This window comes from Epinephelus moara, chromosome 14 (assembly GCF_006386435.1).
Source record: "Epinephelus moara isolate mb chromosome 14, YSFRI_EMoa_1.0, whole genome shotgun sequence".
In the NCBI taxonomy this organism is placed as follows: domain Eukaryota; kingdom Metazoa; phylum Chordata; class Actinopteri; order Perciformes; family Serranidae; genus Epinephelus; species Epinephelus moara.
This window is the reverse complement of record NC_065519.1, coordinates 28,516,862-28,528,107: the sequence shown is the minus strand read 5'-3', so window position 1 is coordinate 28,528,107 and position 11,246 is coordinate 28,516,862. Positions and strand designations below refer to the sequence as shown.

Genomic DNA, 11,246 nt, shown 5'->3' with positions numbered 1-11,246 from the left:
TTTTTTTTTTTTTTTTTTAACTCAACAGCAATGTTAATGAACTTTTTTGTGAACAGTTTCATGTAGGAACTATTTTTTCTACCTAACTACACCATATCACAGTGCAAAATGAAGCTCGTATTGAGATGCACACTTCTGTCTGCTTGGTGATATGGTTGGCGTTTGTAGTTTAGTAGGAAGAAAATAGTCCCTACTAGGGCTGCCCCCCACTAAGAATTTCCCTAGATGACCAATAGTCATCATTTAGGGCCATTAGTTGACTAGTAACTCATATGTTTACGATATTAATTTAATTATAAAATTACATATTTTGGGCGAACAACACAATGGTTTGAGTTCAAGGTCTGAGAAAGAATAGTATCAGTAACATTGTTAACACTNTATTAATTTAATTATAAAATTACATATTTTGGGCGAACAACACAATGGTTTGAGTTCAAGGTCTGAGAAAGAATAGTATCAGTAACATTGTTAACACTGTGCTACACTACAGAGAAATACAAAACCGCACAAATGAACCCTCATTAATATAGGCCTATACTTTATCTACAAATGCACGTCACACACTGAGCGAGCCGCCTGTTAATTGCGTTGTCAACAAAGCGGTAATGTCTGTGCCAAGTGGCTAATGGGCATGTAGCTACTTACATGTTTACACACACTTACACACTTTGGGTTTTCTGACTGACATGTTATTAACTAGCCCTGTGAATTAACACGACTCCTGTCTGACTGCTGAGCGTGAACACTTTCCCGTGTTTGCCCTTTCAAATTAAATTCCTTCATGGTCCAGTCATATAGATTTTGATTTATTTTGACAAGCTGCAGCTCCTATGAAGTCTTGCCAACTAATGACCTCTCTGGTCGACTGTTTGGTTGACTATTAGGGGGCAGCCCTAGTTCCTACGTGAAACTGCTCACAACAAGGTCTGTGGAGTAACCAGGTCATGTGTTTTTCAAATGTATTTTTTGTCTCTTTGAGCTCCACAAGCCGAGTGCCATCAGTTTAATTATATTGGAGAGAAGGCAGACATTTGTACAGCCAATATCTCAAACACTCGTCAACTCATCCAGTTCTAGATTGATAAGTAGCAGGTAAGAGGCAAAGTATGTTATTATGATTTTGGGGTCAACTGTCCCTTTAAATCAGACATCTGTGAACCTGCCACCCCCTTTACATAACTGTTCAGTTAAAATTCAGTGCATACACAACCTTGCCAAGATTTGTAGATTTTTTATGGAGAGTTGTCTTTTAGCTTTTCAGCCAGTCTGGCAGAGCACCTAGTATTGGAAGACTGAGATGCACCCTGTTTTTGTGACTATTTTGAGAATACTCTCAGAGAGCTCTTAACGTCACCTAAAGAGCAGTTCCAGTTTAGGAGTGGTTCCATCCCTGCAATTTGAAGCACGTCTGTGTAATTCGGCATTTGGATGACTTTTCTTGTCTTGTTGCAGTAACCTCTTCCTTTGCTTAAGAAATCTATGAGCTACATAAAAGTCCTCCTCCATACTGCACCTTACACTGACATCTGCACATTCTGGATAGCTTGTTTTTTTTTTTACTGTGATGTAATCCTGTAAGGGAAAAGCCTGAGAACTTGACAGCTTTGTAAATATCACTCTTCAGGTGTGATCACGTTTTTGGTGAGAATATACCTTTGAATGGAAGTGAAGCTTTTTGTCTCATGCTTTTCTACTGCAGTGCATTTGGCATTGCTTTACTGTCTAGACTGCTTTGGGGAAGGCACATTGAAACAGTTAATTCTCCACTAATTTTGCCACTGCTGTCCATTAACAGTAAAAGAGAGAAAGGCTCTCTGCGCTGACTCGTACACACAATGAGCGTGTTGGATGCTTCACTGCTTTAAGATCTGAGGTTCAATTACCACAATCTACACAGGAACACACAGGAAAGGGCCTGAATTAAAACTCTCAAGGAATGTTACTGATTGTGAAAGCAATACACTGCAAAGCACAAAAAGAGCTGTTGTCCACTGAAAATTGCTTTTCTCTTGTTTGTCTGTCAAGAATAAACTGATGTTTTTGTAGTACAAGTCAGATATTCTTTTTGCAGCACATGGGTGTGTTGCAAGCAGTTGAATGTGTTTCATCCAATCAGCCACTTGTTTTCAGGTAATCTCAGTACACTATAAAATAAACTTTAAGAGACTGTCCTATTCTATGAATGATCTGGGTCCAGAAGCCAGTCGCTTCCCATAGACCCCAATATTAAAATGCCCAAATTTACAGCAGAGATAAACATGTTTACAGCCTGGTACACAAATTGGTTTTGCTCTCCATAGCTAATTTCTCCCTTTATATCAACTGTATGGGGAGTGAATTTTTATATAATTTACCAGTTAACATTTTATAAAGTCTTAAAGTTATGCATAATTAAGGGCGGGCTGCTTTAGGTGACAGGCTGCATGCAGATAGGGTCACTTCTGGCTCCAAAAAAAAACAAGGTGGTGACAGTCAAAATGCTAAACTCAAGGCTTCAAAAACTATTGCACAAACCTATAGGTTATGTCATAGTGGCTATGCCCATTATTTTTACAGTCTGTGGCCCTGACATACCAAGCCGACAGTTGGCTGTCTGTCAATGTCAGACCATCGGTAAGCATCTGTTGCCCTAGTTTTTGTGCTGTGTCCCTTACCATTGGCATTAGTCGGCCATGTATGGTGTTTTTCGGTTGACTCCGCCTGTTGAATCAACATTGGAGTCAGTGGAGCCCATCCATGAGTAAAATAATAATAATAGCAATGATTAGCTATTCAACTCAGTGAACGAAAAATTCATTCAACATCGGGTTGTATTGTTAATGTGCAAACTGGCTAAATAGCTTATTCAACCCAAAACCAGATTCTATTTTTTAATGACGAATACATAAAGAGTTATTTCCTCTCATGCAGTCACAGAATGTACACGCTCATTGGCCGTTGGATGTAGTCTTTGCAATGTGTTCAAGTGCAACTTTCAAGCCAAGACAGTGGCGTGAGGCAGAGTAACAGTTAGCCTTTGTCGCAACTAGTTCTTTGATGTTAGTTGTTGTCAACACATTATATTTGTCTGTAACGCAATAATGTAATGCATTACTGGTCCTAAATTCAGTAATCAAATATAGTTTACAAATCAAACAATTATGCTGTTACTTGCATTAAATAAATAAGAATGGGTGGATAGAAAACAAAAAAATCAAATGTGCCAAGTCTGCCGACAACAGTGATACCGCCCAGCGTGCCTGTGTAGAGGCCCTGTGCCTGGGCAGCCTCGTGCTGACTCCGTGGGGGATCGTGTTGTCTGACAAACGATTTGAGAGACTCTTCGTCATGAGGTATAATCACCGCTTAAGTGATAAACATGTTGGATAAGGCTGGCTAGTCTGTCATGAAGCCATCTAATGGGGTTCTTCCTTATTAGGACAGGTATTTGCGCTGATACGTGAGCATATGTACATTTTAATGTTATAGCGTAAAGTGGCAATTACGTGCAGTGATGTTGCCGAGTAACACAAAAGTAATGTAACAAGTAGTGTAACAAACTACTTTGTACTACTGTGAGTAATTAAGTACAGTAATCCATTAGTTTTTTGAAAGTAACAATACAATTCTTTTTTTGAGTAACAATCCCAACACTGATCATTCCAGTAATGCGATTAAAAGTGTGTCATATTGTTGGTCTAGTGCAGTTTTATTAGCATGTTCATGTGCTGGAGGGAGGCTCCAACATCTGGGATATTATGGTGTAGAAAAAAGGATCATTATTAAAGCAATTGAAGTTGTGTGTGTAAATTTGCCAAGTCCTTGCATTAATAATGGTGCTGTTCAGCAGCCAGCTGTTGTTTTATTGTGGTTATGACGGTTGATTGCAGAACAATGACTTAAATGCGTGCACTAATAGCAGAACGGGGGTGTAAGAGATAAAAAAATAAAAATAAATAACACACAGCTCTAATTTGTCTGGATACAAATAATTTGACTTTCTAATTTAGCTGATTAATGCCAATCTTACTTTAGCAAGCACAGTAAAACAGGCACTGGGTGACTGACAGCTGATCATTAACTCTTACTAAAATTATCTGGGAGCAGCTGCGCTTAAACACAGTGGACTACTGCTTTGGCCTGAGCAATATGTCAGTGCTAAGAACCGGTTCCAGTTGAAACCTGGTTCCAAATTGTCTGATCCATCAAAACCGTATGCCTCCCAACTAATCAGTTCCAGTTTTTCCTAGCAGTTGTGCTCTGCAAAACAATGATGTACAACTTGTGCGTCGCTAATGAAACTTGCAAGAAAGAAGTCACGGCAGAGGGGAAGACACAGTCCAACATATGGCATGACAACAGTGTAATTTCAAATAAGGTTGGAAACAGCAGCAATACAGTGAAGCATCTTTCCACACAGCATGGGCTTAAAGGTTCAGTGTGTAGGATGTAGGGGGATATGTCGGCAGCAATGGATTATGTTTTTTTTAGTGTAAAATGACCTGAAAATAAAAATCATGTTTTCGTTACCTTAGAATAAGCCGTTTATATCTACATAGGGAGCAGGTCCTCATCTACGGAGATCGCCATGTTCACCAGGCGACGGGACAAGAACAAGTTAAGGTGTCGAAAGTTTGAGTAGGGTGGGCATGAGGGGTGGTGGATGGGTCCAACAAACACTGACTTTCACCCAGGAGAGCAGTTTTTGCGTCCCATTAGAATATACTTTTTTCCTAAACCCAACCACATATCCATCCACGTGTTTTTGTTGCCTAAACCCAACCAAGTGCGTTAGTTGTTGAACAAAAAAAATGTCAATCTACAGTGTTGTACCGACGTGGTGCGTTTGTTCTGAAAGAGACTCTATGTCAACAGTAAATTTTCTGTGAAAGTGTAATTTGAAACCGGCAGAACTTGACTGTCCCAGAACGTCAGTAACCAACGCACCCATGTCGTATCTGGACTTGAAAAAAATTCACGACCAAATGTCAATACGTGATGTGGTCACAGTGACAATGTGTTGAAATTACCAGGCTCGTTTGTTACAGAGAGGAGGAGACCTCTGCCAATAATTCGGCTCCCGGTAAAAACCTCCTGGATCAGAAAAGAGGTGAGTTCACATCAGCAGGTGCTGGGCTAGCGGCCCATCTATAATCTGCCAAACAGCATAGGAAAAACATTTCTAACACGACACTGCTTTATTCAGTGATTTTACCAGTTTAAATCACCATGTTCCTTTGTGTTCTAGAGAGGAGGTGACCTCCGCGGATAATTCAGCTCCCAGTAAAAACCTGAGCAATTAACACTGTAGGAATTCTAACCAGGAGACGTTTCGGCTGGTGTCAATTTGCAATCCTCACCACTAGATGCCACCAAATTCCCATAAATCTTACACACTGTTCATTTAAATTCCAGGAATGACGTGTATTTTACACACCACTGCTTTCAAACCATTCAGCACGAGGACATTTAACATCAATGTCATGCCATCAGGCTGTGTATCCTCTCGTTTCACACTGCGCTCGTACTCAGAGATGATATACAGCTGGGTTGACGCTGAAAACCTGTGCACGCCTACTTTTTTCCACACAGAAAATTGATCAGGAATCATTAAGGGACTCGATAAAGACTTGGACCGATAAGCAGAAGCGATAATGGCATTGGCCTCAATAAAATCTTATCAGTTCCCTATCAGTGCAACTCACCTTGCATTTCTCAGCCTCCATTATGTTACCTCATCCTGCTCTCACACTGCATTGGAAAGACAGGTACAAGTTAATGTATATTTTCTCCTTATGCATACATTTCACAGCACTATAAACAATTTGAATTCATGAAGGCGTAACGTGCTTAACTTTTGCGTAAGAATCTGGATCTCTAGGTCACACTTGTTGCTGCAACATGTGGCATTTGTCCTTTTACAGTAAGGATTAAGGAGATATTTTACATCATCAGTTCCAGAGCTTTAATGTGCATGGCTTCATTCTTACATTCGGCATCAGTGATTTTTTTTAAATGTTAATTTACTGTGGGTGTGTCGCTTGGTTGTGTCCAGATGTGCACTGTATTGTGTCTGTTGAGTCGAAGCTAAAAGCCACCGATCATGGACGTCCTAGCAATACCAATGAAGGTAATCAGTAGAAGTAAACAGAGCTAAACACTCAGCAGATAAAGCCCAAACACTGGCATTGCTTCTCCACATTATTGGCACCATCTGACGGAAATAGAAGTGCCAAGAAGCAACCAGCTGGTTGGTGCGCAGCCACATGGGTGGGATGTTAACTCATTAGTTAGCTCATCAAGAGGAGTGATAAACGCAGGGTTTTGAACTTGACCAACGAAGGCTGCGGAGGTCAAGATTTTGGTCAGGGTTAGCGTGACTCACTGAAGACACATCAAGGAAGCGTTCAAAGAAAAGAAAGTGCAATCAAAGTCAAAAGAAAACCATCAGGAGGCGAAACGAGTTGAAACACTCTCACGCACTTGATGATAACCGTGAAAACCCTCCCATATGACACAAACGCAGGCATGACGAGCCCTGCCAGTTACTTCCAAATGAACAGAGAAGGTGGCGTGAGGAAGAAGAAGAGGAAGCCCAGGAGGGAGAGCAAAACACGGGAAAGGAGGAAAAGCAAACAATAGGAGGTGGGGGAGACAAACCCACCTTCCCCTCTTCCCTCCATTATCTCCTTTCCCATCCCCCTCTCACCCTTAACGAGGGATAGTTTTCTCCTCGCTTCTCATCTCTCTCCTCCCCTCCTTTCCTCAACGTCTCCAGGGACCAAACACACCCCTGACAGGTTGCCATGGAAACGCCTCACACACACTCTCTCTCACAGACTCACTCTCACTCTCTCCCTCTCTCTTGCAGCGGTAACGCCTGTATCCTCTCTCTCCTCCATTAGCATCCCTCTTGCTTAGAGACAACAGGGGCGGCAGTTGTCGAAAAACCCTGACGTACGGCGAAGTCCCCGCGCCTGAATCCATTTGTCATGAGAAAACTTACTTTGATATTCCATATTCATGGGCACAAGATGTAGAAATCTGGTGATGAATTATTTGACACAGCTCAACAAACTGTTGTTCCTGAACGCCCCCTTTTTTTATTTTTAGATATGGCTTACAGATGCATATCTGGCAATTTCCCCCTGAACTTTGCTCTCCGTTAGAAAGATAAGAACAAGCAGATTTAATTACCTTAGGCATGCCATACTCAATTAATGCCTGCTGAAGTCAGACGAGAGACAGTAGCTGAATCCCTTGGCTGGAGCATAACTCATTTATAATTCAGTCCTATTTCTCATACTTAAGGTCAGGATAGAAGTGTGTAAAGTAAGGTTCTTTTTTTTTCTCAAGCACTCATCCGCATGAAAGAATATATCTACACTACATCTCACCCCCGCAGGCTTTTCGAGATCCTGGTCCACTCTGGGGGGTACAAAAAAAGGACTGTGTTCCTCTGCTGCAGGGCCACTTTGACTCACAGCAGAGCACCAGCCGCCAACTTCATACAGTGCATGTGTCATCCCCCGCTGTGCAGCTCGGGGAGGGTTTTATCCACCTTGTGAAGTGTGTTGGTGTCATCATGTCGTCCAGGGCACAGATGCAATCTCTTTGCTGCATCAGTGGAAGAAAACTACAGTCCCATCCACAGGCGACACCACACCATTGACACATTTTTTTTTTACATGTAACATCACTTAATTGACTCTCTTTTCATCCCACAATGCTGGAGGGAGGCAAGTGTCGTCATCCACCCAAACTCACACACTGAATGCACCACATTCTTCTCCCCTCAACACCTACATCACTCCCAAACTGAAGCTTGAGCTTTTATCTCCATCCTCATTCATCACAGACGTCATGGGCACCTCATCACTTCTCTTGTTTGTTTATTTATTTATTAAATTACTTGCATCCAACCCCAAAATGCTCACACCTCGTGCCCAGATAGGGACTACGCCTACAGCCTGCTGATGAAACCAAGTGTCAATATCTTTTTTCCTGCGAGTTAACAGTCAGTTATTAGCTACTGAGTCGTGCAAGGAAAATATTTTCATTCATCCTGGCAACAGATTGCCAACGGAGCTCCAAACTGGAGTGTGAGAGCTGTTCAGTGCTCAGCGGAGTGTCATGAGTCTTACCTTTTACCTGCTCCTCCACATGCCAAAAAATCCACCTTCACGTTTTACATCACTGAACGGGGAGTCCGAGGCACACACACACACACACACACACACACACACACACACACACACACNAGTCGTGCAAGAAAATATTTTCATTCATCCTGGCAACAGATTGCCAACGGAGCTCCAAACTGGAGTGTGAGAGCTGTTCAGTGCTCAGCGGAGTGTCATGAGTCTTACCTTTTACCTGCTCCTCCACATGCCAAAAAATCCACCTTCACGTTTTACATCACTGAACGGGGAGTCCGAGGCACACACACACACACACACACACACACACACACACACACACACACTCTGATTGACACACTCACACACTTGCACACACTGGGGATGCAATCCTCTCACTGAGTTGGTCTCCTTCCACTCTGTCTTCCATCAAAAACTACCTTCTTAAAAAAATCCGGTTTTTCTTTTTAATTTTTTCTCTTTTTCTTTTTTTTTTTTCTCAGATGTGCTTTTGTCTCCGGTAACCGGGCAGGCTCATCCTTCCTGGCGGCGGCTCCGGGTTTAACGAGTCATCGGCACAGCGCTGGGTGACGGTGGGTAGAGAGAGGTAGAGGGAGGCAGAGGAGAGAGACAGAGATGCGTAAAGCCCGCAGCTGCAGCCACACAGAGACTCAGCTACTCCTGCCTTCACAATAAAAGCCTGACAGAGAATATAAAATAACAGATGAAAACATTAAATAACCAAAGACAAGGTGGCTGACGTCACTTGTGTGCACTGCAAATGTTGGCACAAAGGATCACAGAAAAAAACCCTGCAGGACACTGGTTATCCAGAGATCTTTAATTGCAAGTCAGGCTGTGTGCCTGCTGCTGTCTTACACAGGAGTGAATAAATGCACTGAAGAAATTATTTTATTGGTAAATACATTAAGAAACTAAAAGATAAAATATACAGATATATGATGGAATGTGTCTCATGTGGATTCATTTTTCTTTCAGCAGGATCCTCCTTTTTTAATATGGTTTGCAGTACAGATTTTTTTAAAAAAAAAATGCTCAAATGATTCCAACCAAGCACATCAAATTAGTGTCATCCATTTTCATCCACTCACCCGGGGCCAGGTTGTGGGGACAGCAGGCCAAGCAAAGCATTCCAGGCCAGATGAAATATGTAATCCCACCAGCATGTTCTGGGTTTGCCCCGGGGCCTCCTACCAGTGGGACATGCCCACTCCATCTCAGGCACCCAGGCAGTAACCTGATCAGATACCAGAACCACCTCAACTGACCCCTTTCGACACGAAGGAGCAACGGCTCTACTCCGAGCTCCCTCCAGATGTCCGAGCTCCTCACTCTACCTCTAAGGCTGAGCCCAGCCACCTCACGGAGGAAACTCATTTCGGCCGCTTGTATCTGCGATCTAATTCTTTAGGTCACTACCCAGAGCTCATGACCATAGGTGAGGGTTGGGATGTAGATGGACCAGTAATTCGAAAGCTTCGCCTTCCGGCTCTGTTCCGTCTTCATCACAACGGTCTGGCACAGCGCCCACATCACTGCAGAAGCCACACCAAACCGCCAAACCATCTCACACTCCATTTTATCCTCACTCATGAACAAGATCCCGAGATACTTGAACTCCCTCGCTTGAAGCAGTAACTCATTTATTGTCATATAAACCTTTTATGTTCAAAAGTAGTCCGATCACTTGTATAGCGCTTTTCTAGTCTTCTAATCACTCAAAGCGCTTTTACACTTTATTTACAGCAGGAGCAATTTGGGGTTCAATATCTTGCCCAAGGATACTTCGATATGCTTGAGGAGGAGCTGTGGATCGAATAATCAATCTTCCGATTGGTGGACGACCCGCCCTATCTTCTGTGCCTCAGCCGCCCCATATATAGCATGTTTGTGTAGTATGCATAGTCAGATGGACTTTGTATCACCCATGGTACAAAAATGAAGCCAAAATATTCTGGATACAGCAGCCGCCATCCTGCGCTGGTGACCTCATTTGGAGCCAAACTTATCAGAAACACTTGGACCTACATCAGTGTGATAAGAAGTACTTAATATGACAAAAAATGATTAAATGAATTGATTTGATGAGTACATTTAGTTTGTCCCATGTCCTATCTGCTATCACAGAGTGGGCGAGGTTTACAACCTGTACTGCAGCCAGCCACCAGGGGGTGATCGAGATGTTTTGGCTTCACTTTTGGGGAGCTGTAATGTCGTCCATCTTAATATACAGTCTATGACCCAGACGCAAACACAGGGAGACACATAGGATAGGTTTAAAAAGTCATTAATAGTAAAGCACTGGAGGGTAGGGGGACTAGAGGCTGAGGAAGGTAAAGAATAGATGAAGGTCAGCAGGGTGTAGAGGGGTTCAGATTGCAGAGTTGGAGGTGCTGGCTAACTGCTGGGGAAAAGTAAAGGCTACTGGTGAGTAATGGCTGACAACAAAAAAGACTGGCAAGAGATAAAGGTAGTTAGGGTCAATAGGTGGGACCCAACAGTAGAGGTCTTCATAGTTCCGAGTAAAGGAGTCGGAAGCTATCCAAACTATATTTATCTTCCTGAGACCCGAACTTTTGTGTAGTATGCATTTTTAATTCCTCCTAGCTATTTGGGATCAGTAGGACCCGATAAGTATGATAAACTACACATTGTCAACAATAATTAAATCCCAATGTCCTCAAATGAGATGATAATAAAGTCCCAATGTCCTCAAATGAGATGATAATAAAGTCCCAATGTCCTCAAATGAATACTTCCTAATCAACAGCGTCTTAGCTTATTACTGTTGCTAAAATAGATCAAATTTGTTGCTGTATTGAACTACAAACATTACTAATCATAGATTAACAAGTTTTAACCATAACATTTGATCAAGTTCTGGACCTTGTCCACTTTTGTGTTGGGATCAGCTGCAGACTGACTTGAGATTGCTGCCACTTAAAAATGTACATGCATTTCAACTGGATTACGCAAATTGTGTTTGATAAAGGGTGACTAGTCTAACCTGGTCCAGGTAGGGTTTCCTTTTTACCGCTTTTTCAGTATGTCCAAAACCCAAGTGGATCCTGGCATCTTGCTATCAGCCCTGATCACATAGTGTGT

The 11,246-nt window shown here is 42.4% G+C and overlaps 1 protein-coding gene across 4 annotated transcripts in view; it reads right to left on the bottom strand.

The window, feature by feature from the left end:
• lingo2b (leucine rich repeat and Ig domain containing 2b) overlaps positions 1–8,700 on the bottom strand; it is a 61,381-nt gene extending 52,681 nt beyond the window's left edge. Inside the window, exons 1-2 of one of the 4 annotated variants that reach the window (XM_050062403.1) lie at positions 8,352–8,700; positions 5,688–5,733 (exon numbers count right to left, since the gene is read on the bottom strand). The gene's annotated coding sequence lies outside the window, so the exon portion shown is untranslated. Of the gene's footprint in view, positions 1–5,687; positions 5,734–8,126; positions 8,243–8,351 lie in introns of those variants that run through there. The other 3 variants (XM_050062402.1, XM_050062400.1, XM_050062401.1) reach the window with 3 other exon arrangements.
• Between the last annotated feature and the right edge of the window lie 2,546 nt (positions 8,701–11,246).